Source organism: Narcine bancroftii, chromosome 4, assembly GCF_036971445.1.
Source record: "Narcine bancroftii isolate sNarBan1 chromosome 4, sNarBan1.hap1, whole genome shotgun sequence".
NCBI classification, from domain to species: domain Eukaryota; kingdom Metazoa; phylum Chordata; class Chondrichthyes; order Torpediniformes; family Narcinidae; genus Narcine; species Narcine bancroftii.
In genome coordinates this window covers 222,050,523-222,059,358 of record NC_091472.1, presented here as the reverse complement: position 1 = coordinate 222,059,358, position 8,836 = coordinate 222,050,523, and positions in this window count along the sequence as shown.

Genomic DNA, 8,836 nt, shown 5'->3' with positions numbered 1-8,836 from the left:
CACTATCTGCTCGAACACTCTGGTCCCCTCCCCTTGCAAATCTAGTTTAAATCCATCGGAGAAGACTAACAAACCTACCCGCAAGGATATTAATCCCCTTCCAGTTCAGATGCAGATCCCACCTTTCCTGGAATACAGCCCAGTGATCTAGAAACCTGAAGCCCTCCCTCCAACCACATGACCCCAGCCACGTGTTAAACTGCCTTATCCTCCTGTTTCTAACCTCTCCAGCACATCATCCGTGAAGCAATCCTGAGATCATTACCCTGGAAGTCCTCTTCAGCGTAGCACCTAATTCCATGAACTGTCCTTGCAGGACCTCCTCACCCTTCCTACCCATGTCATTGGTCCCTACATGGACCACAACATCTGGCTGCTCACCCTCCCACCTAAGATCCCCCAGACCATGGCAGAGTTTGCCTCCGATCTCTGGGTGAACCCCATACTGGTCTAACCCTCTGATCTCCCTTGTTAATGCCCCTCTGAACTGCTGGGGTGGCCACCTCATGATCATTACTGGATCAGCTGTCTCCTTCTCCACCTAGACTCAGGAATGATGATGAGAAGTTTATTGTCATACAACATACAGACGCTGAAACACTTCTTGTGTACTGCAGCCATACAGGTACTTTAAAATACACTAATAATTCATCAGTATAAATCAAATTAACAAAGAGGAAAGAAGATAATAAACATAAAAGGATAAATATTCACAGTAGTGGTTCATGCAAAATTGTGTGGGCAGATCTTTGGTCCTGGATTCGTGCTCTTGTTTGGGGAACATTGGAAGGTTCAACAGCCTGATCACTGTTGGAAAGAAACTGTTCTTGAACCAAGAGGTGCTGGATATCAGGTTTCTGAACCTTCTGCCCAGAGGGAGCAGTGAGAGGTGGGTGACGGTGGCCCTTTATGATGGCGGATGCTTTCTTGAGATAGCACCTCACATATATGTCTTCAATAGGTGGGCCTGGCTCTGTTGGCAACCTTCTATGCCCCTGTGCACTCGAGTTTCCAGATGAGGCTGTGATGCAACCAATCAGCATACTCTCCACAGTGCACTTGAGGAACCATAGAACATTACAGCACACAAACAGACACTTTGGCCCTCCTAATCTGTGCCAAACTATGATTCTGCCTAGTCCCTCCGACCTGCACCCAGTCCATATCCCTCCATACCTCCTGCATCCAAATTTTTCTTCAATGTTAAAATTGAGTCCGCATCACTTCAGCTGGGAGCTCGTTCCACACCCTCACCACTCTCTGTGTGAAGAAGTTCCCCTTAATTTTCCCTTTAAACTCTTCCCCTCTCACCCTTAACCCATGTCCTCCAGTTTGTATCTCACCCAACCTCAATGGAAAAGGCCTGCTTGCATTTACTCCATCTATGTAATGTTGAAGTTTTATGGAGTATTCGATGACATGGCAAATCTCAGACTCCTTAGAAAGGTATGTCTTCTTCAAGGTTATCTCAAAGTGGTGTCTGCAGGAGAGGCCTTCAGAAATATGGACTCCCAGAAACTTGCTAACCTTCTCCCTCTCCATTACTATCCTGTCACTGATCACCCTTGTCCTCCCTTCCTAAGGTTCACCATAAGTTCCTAAACTGATGCTGAGATTAAGAATGTTGTTCTGGCACCAGGTACTCGATCGTCCTATGTTCTGACTCATCCTTACCTATTATTCAGCCAATAATGGTGCTCTCGTCAGCAAATTACAGATTGCACTGGAACTGAATTTAGTCCACAACTGTGAGTATGAAGTGAACAGGGGACTAAGTATGCAGTCTTGCCACTGTGTTGATGATCAGAGAGCAGGAGGTGATGTTGGTGATCTGCACTGACTGGGGTCTGCCAATGAGGAAGTCATGGACCCAGTTCAAGTTTATTACCATCTGATTGTACATATAGGACCTGATGAAACAGCGTCTCTAAACTATGATGCGCACACAATACACTGTATATAATAATCACATAAATAATCAAAATAGATATCTATCAATATTTGGGATGATTGTCACAGTTACAGGATACTGTTCATTCGTCTCACAGCCTGGGAGACCAACAGAGTCTACAGATCCTGGAGTTTGATGATTGGTATTGCTGGTAACACCAAACGTTAATGAACAACAGTCTAATGGAGGTGTTCTTGTGGACAAGGTGATCAATGCAGAGTGGAAGGCCAGTGAGATGCCATCTGCTGTTGACCTGTGGTGCTGGTAGGTGAACTGAAGTGAGCCCGGTTCCTTCCTGAGGCAGTTTACAGTCATACATCGCTTAATGTCCATGATATGTTCTGTGAAATAGGACATTGTGATTGGACATTGTGCAAACACTATATTGCATATGTACTGTATCATTATATATCTTGCAGCACAATTGCTTTGTATACAAGCCATGTGAGATACACGTTTGCATGCAGGAAGCTGTTGCGTTTGTTACATCTGCTACAACCCGTTCTGCAATTTCTGAACTCTATAATAACCTTATGAGACCACAGATGTATATGTGGTCAGTCGTTGCCCAAACGGACGTTATGCATGACTGTAGTTGCTCCCTAACCGACCTGTGGAAGCACTCCATCACCATGGATATGCGTTGGGTGTCCAGTACTCATTAGCCCCTTGTACACTGAAAAGCAGCATTATTGCCGGATATGCGACCTGACACAGAACAGAAAAAGGCCAGGTCTGTGAATCCTTTTACACACCAAACTAGCTTCCTGAAGCAAGAGATGGGGGGATGTGTAGCCCAGCAGCATCGGTGCCAAGTGTGACGTTGTGTTGCATTGAGAAAAAAATCAGATTTAGTGGGTCTGGACACAAGGGTTTGCAATCACATATAGCTTTTATTAACACAACTTGTAGAAGAGCGTTGGAAAATATTAACGGGAATAAAACACATATGCACACACAATTTATAAAGGAGCATGGGAAAATGGGGGGTTGTGCCACATGGGTTAGACTGCAAATCACTACTCTCCTAAATAAAGTTGAAAAAAAAAGTGACAAAAAAAGATTATAAAAGTTAGGTAAAATAGAAGAAAAAAGTTTAAAGGTTCCCGGACAGATCAACATGCCACCAAAGGATAAAGTTGCTACAGTGACACAAGAAACTGAACATGAAAAAGAGCAAGGTAAAGAAGAGGCCAACTTTGACGAAGGATCCTGGAGCTGTCTGGAAGGTAACATCCAAGCGAGACAGGACAGAAGCCGGGGAAACCTTGGACGCTGCCGCACAGGGTCTCCTCCAACAATGGCCAACTACAATGGGAGAAGAACCATCTCTGCGCATGTGCAAGGATACAGCTGAAATGACATTCAAAAGTATATGGACAGTTTTCAGCAATCTATGATGACATTAGCAGAAGTTAAAAAGTTGGAGAGAAAAATTGAAAAAAAAAATAATGCAACAATTGGACATGAGTTTTGGAGTAGTAGATGGAAAAATTAAAGGGAACGAGTTTGAGATTCAAGTCATTAAAGAACAGATGAAGAAAGTACAAGCTGAAGCTGCTGCAAAAAAATGAACAATTAATCGAAAACTTTTGTAGAAGGAATAACATCAAGATTGTTGGACTTAAAGAAGATGATGAAGGTCAGTCTTTGCAACATTGGTTACTGGAATCTTTGGGACAGGCTGAATTTCAAGGAGACCTGGAGATTGAGAGAGCTCGTCAAGTACTGAGACCAAAGCCACAATCTGATCAAAGGTCTCGTCCAATACTTGTTAAATTCCTTCGATATGAAGTAAGAGAGAGAGATATTGGAACTGGCAGCAAAGGAAGCTAAAGAAAGACAAACACCTCTGATTTACAATGGAAATAAGATTTTCTTTTATCCAGACATAAGATATATAGATATATATCTATATATAGATATAGAATCAGAATTGATGATAATATAACAAGGTATATTGAGTGAGTTAGTGACAAATATGAAGCTAACTACTGCAAAGTCATGTGCACAAGGGTGATTTTGATCACATCCCAAATAGATCAGGGAAATAGAGATGAAATAACATCATGCTCCTCTGGTGGGGGGGGGGGGGGGGTCCTTCCTTTTTTTCCTTAGTTCTTTTTTCTATCTTTTTCTATTTTAAGCCTGAATTGATTAAGGACATTGTAACATATGTTATTAATATAGTGGGAGAGGAATAATGGATGGACAGAGGATTTTAATATTGGTACTTAATGGCAGGAAAATTAAATTTTATTAGCATTAATATCAATGGAATTCAGAATCCAATAAAATGAAAAAAATAAGTTACATGAAAAAAACTAAAGTGGATATATCTTTTTCCAGGAAACTCATTTGACTGAAATAGAACATGGGAAGTTAGAAAGAGATTGGGTTGGAATGGTATTGTCTTCTTCATTTAATTCTAAGGCCAGAGGAGTAGCTACATTAATTAATAAAAATTTGCCAATTAAAATATTGGATACAACAATAGATAAATCAGGAAGTTATGTAATGATTACTGGTCAAATTTATTCAGAATATTGGACATTAATGAATATATATGCACTGAATATAGATGATGGGAAATTTATTCAAGATATTTTTATGCAATTATCAAATGCAGAGGGAAAAATAATTATGGGTGGAAATTTTAATTTATTATATGGGACTCTATGAAAGCTTATTTAAGAGGAAAATACTGTTACAAATCTAAAATAAAGAAAGGGTTCATGAGAGAAGTAGATCAATTGGATAGGGATATATTCTGTTTGGAAAAGGAATTGCATGTTCAGAAAAATGATGAGAAACTAAGATTATTAGAATCAAAAAAATTGAAACAATGCAATACAATTATATAAATAAGAAAGAGATATAAGGCGCATATGACAGAAATAATATGAGTTGGGGATAAAGCCCATAAAGTCTTAGTATGGCAATTAACAGCAGAACAATTGTCAAAGACATTTGCAACAGAGGGAATGTGGTCAACTTATCTGTAAAATGTAGGTAATTAATGCTGATTTTAGGAATTTTTATAAAATTTTTTATCAATCTGAGTCTCTGAAGGATGGGATAAAAATAGATGAATACGTATCGCAAGTTATATTACCTGAATTAAATACAGAGGAAATATGGAATTATCAAATTCCTTTACAGATGTTGAAATATATGACTCACTGAAATCTTTGCCAAATAACAAGGCTCTGGGTGAGGATGGTTTCTCTCTGGAGTTTTAAAAGAATTCAAAGAGTTATTAATTCCTGTTTTTATGGGGCTATTTGATCAAATGAAGTACCAGAATTGTTTAAAACAGCATTAATAAATTATTCAAAAAAAGGGAGATCCTTTGCTACCAATATAATTATTAAATACAGATTATAAAATTGTATACAAACTATTAGTTAATAGATTACTAAATATTTAACTAAATTAATAAATACCAATCAAACTGGCTTTATTAAATATAGAAGATCTGCAGACAAAATAGTTAAACTTATGTTTATTAAATGTATCCCAAAAAGAAAAGATACCAGCAGTTGCGGTAGATGCAAAAAAAGTATTTGATAGATTAGAGTGGGATTTTTTATTTAAAGTGTTAAATGCTTTCAGAATTCCAAATATTTTTATAAATTGGATAAGAGCTTTGTATAATCATCCAAAAGCTAAGGTGGACACAAATAGGCAAATATCTAAGCCTTTTTTTATTATAAAGATCTTCTAGACAAGGATGCCCATTATCACTATTCTTATTTGCATTGGCTATAAAGCCATTGGCAGAAGTGATAAGAAAAGATAATGAGATTAAGAGTTTAAGATAGAAGATAAAGAACATAAAATTAGTTTGTTTGTAGATGATATATTATATCTTACGAAACCAGAAATATCATTGAGGAAAATAAATGTATGATTGGCAGAATATGGTTTAATATCAGGCTACAAAGTCAATGTTGGAAAGAGTGAAGTGATACCTATGAATGATGGGGACTATACATTAAGTAAGCAGGTGATGAAGTTTAAATGGCAAAAGGAAGCAATTAAATATTTAGGAATTAATATTGACAAGAATTTAAATAATTTATTTAAATTTAATTATTTACCATTATTAAAATAAATTAGTGAGGATTTAAAAAGATGGAAAGATTTAAAAATAACTTTGGTAGGAAGGATGAATTGTATAAAGATGAAAAGGATACAATATTTATTTCAGTCATTACCAATCCCTGTACCAATTAAGTTTTTTCAAGAATTAAATAAAAATATAAGAACATTTATTTGGCAAGATAGATTTGGAGAAGCTGATTTGTAAATTTGATCAGGGAGGAGTAAGATTGTCAAATTTTAAAGATTACTATAAAGCAGCTCAAACTGTGGAAAAGACAGTGTGGGTACAGATTGAAATGAATAAAATAGGAGAAATTAATCCAGAACATATTTTGTATAAATAGAAGTGCCAATTTTAAAGCATTTGCTTAAGATATGGAATGGAATTCATATAGAAAGAGGAATAAAGAACTATCAAATAGCCAAGCGGATATTAAAGCAGAACCCACTTGTTCCTTTTACATTGAGTAATCCTTTTTTTATATATTTGACCTAATCATGTGATAAAGAGGATAAAAGATTGTTTGTTAGGTTCCTTTTTTCTGACTTTTGAACAAATGAGAGAGAAATACAATATATCAAATAAAATTATTTTCTCATATTATCAGCTCAAATAATATTTAAAAAAATGTTAAGTGAGAATTTTAGATTTCCAGAGCAGAGTTAATTTGAATATTTAATAACTGATATATTTATAGAGAAATTTATTACCAATAAGTATTAAAATTACTAGACACAATGCAGACAAAGGAATTATGTAAGTCCAAACAAAGGTGGGAAAGAGATTTAAATATACAAATTCAAGGCCTGATCAAGAATGTGTCAAGAGAGTGTAACCAATACAATTAATATTAAACTTTCAAATGGTACAATATAATTTTTTGCACTAGCTATACTATTACTCCATATTGTATACACGGACTTAACTTAAATTGTTTTGATAAATGTTTCAGATGTAATAAGGAAATAGGAACTTTACTGCATGAAGTTTGGTTGTGTGGAAAAGTTGGACAATTTTGGGAAGATTTAAATGTATTAATGGGAAGAATTATAAAGATACAAATACCAAAAGATTCCAGAATATTTCTGCTAGGTGATTTATATGAAATAGACACCATTGAAATTAGATAATTATCAACAAAAGTTTTTGAGTTTAGCAATAGCGGTGGCAAAGAAGTGTATGGCGGTAACGTGGAGGTCAGACAATATTGTGGAAATACAAAGTTGTATACCATTAGAAAAAAATTACTTATAATCTAAGGAATCAACCAGAAAAAAATTTATAAGATCTGGAAACCATATATGGATTTCATTGATTAAAAAGCTCATCCGTGTCATCCATTATACCCACTCCTCCCAACGAATATGTTTAGATAAAATTACTATGTTAGAAAATATAAACAGTGAATGATTTATAATATATTCATGTGTGCCTTCTTTCTTTTTGGGGGAGGAGGAGGGATGGGGATAAAAACAAAATTATGTATCATTTTGCATCGCTTTTATTCTAATGTATTATTCAAGATGAAGAAATATATGTTTGTATTTGATGCAAATGGAAAATAAAATTTTCCAAAAAAAAGTACAGGAAAATGTTACAGGAATAAAACACACGGTTTATAAATGGTTGACTACTTCTGTTGGTTTTTAGCAATTTTCACAGAGAGACATTCAAACCTAGGAAACACAATTGTTATGGCTGCCGAGATTGAGGTTACAGAATGGTTTTGCCTTATAACTACTGCAGCTATCTGCAAACAAATGTGTGCCAGCGTATTAAGTGTCTATAAATCTACTAAACAGCATCCCTTTAGCACACTTTTATAAGACCATAAGACATAGAAGTATTAATTCTGCGTGTGCATTTTATTCCCGTTCACATTTTCCCACTCTCTTCTACAAATTGTTGTGTGTTAATAAAAGCTATGTGTGTTTGCAAACCCTTGTGTCCAGACCCATTGAATCTGATTTACACAGGCGGTGCCGCCATTCACACATTATGTATCTGGTTGAGTCCCCTGCTTTACTCGTTACAATGAACCTTTTCTGGACCCAACATTGTGATGTCATCTTTCCTTGCCATTTCAACCTGGCAACATGGATTGACAATTTTAGATAGGTCCTGCATCAATGCTCTCCACTGCTGAGAGTACCTACCTTGGCAGATTCAGACCCGCCCCCCCCCCCCCACAATCCGCCTTCAATTTTTTCACCCTAGGTGTTTTTATGCCAGGCCTCTGCTTCAAGGCTGGTTCCATCCACGGATACCTTTTTGTGGAGCAGCTAAAAGTTTGCTCCAGTGTTGCTTTTCTGCAGAGCAGCACCTCGTCACATAGGGAGGCGGGAAGAGTGGTGCAATAGCGCTGCCCCTTCACTGTGAGGTCTAACATACACGCCAAGCAATGGCCGTCTTTGCTACCCATAATACCCCATGCAGCTGGAACCGCTCTGGGAAATGCAGAGCGGTTCCTGCTGCATAGGGTATTATGGGTAATGAAGGTGGCCATTAATGCCCGTGCTGCCAACACTCAGGTGCCAGAGACTCCAGGATTAGTTATTATCAGCGCACCTGACACTGACCGAAGTAACAGACAGCAATTGGAGTTTTATCATCGGTGTGTTCCCCTACAGCCTGTCCATGTCCATGGAAGTATCTGTGATATCTTTTCACCCAAGATTATCCTTTCTAACTAAAATCTAAGTAAGTCTCTGTCTCTACATAACACTTACTTTCCATTATGTGTCTCCCATCCCAATTTGTTCTCATTTCTCCATCTC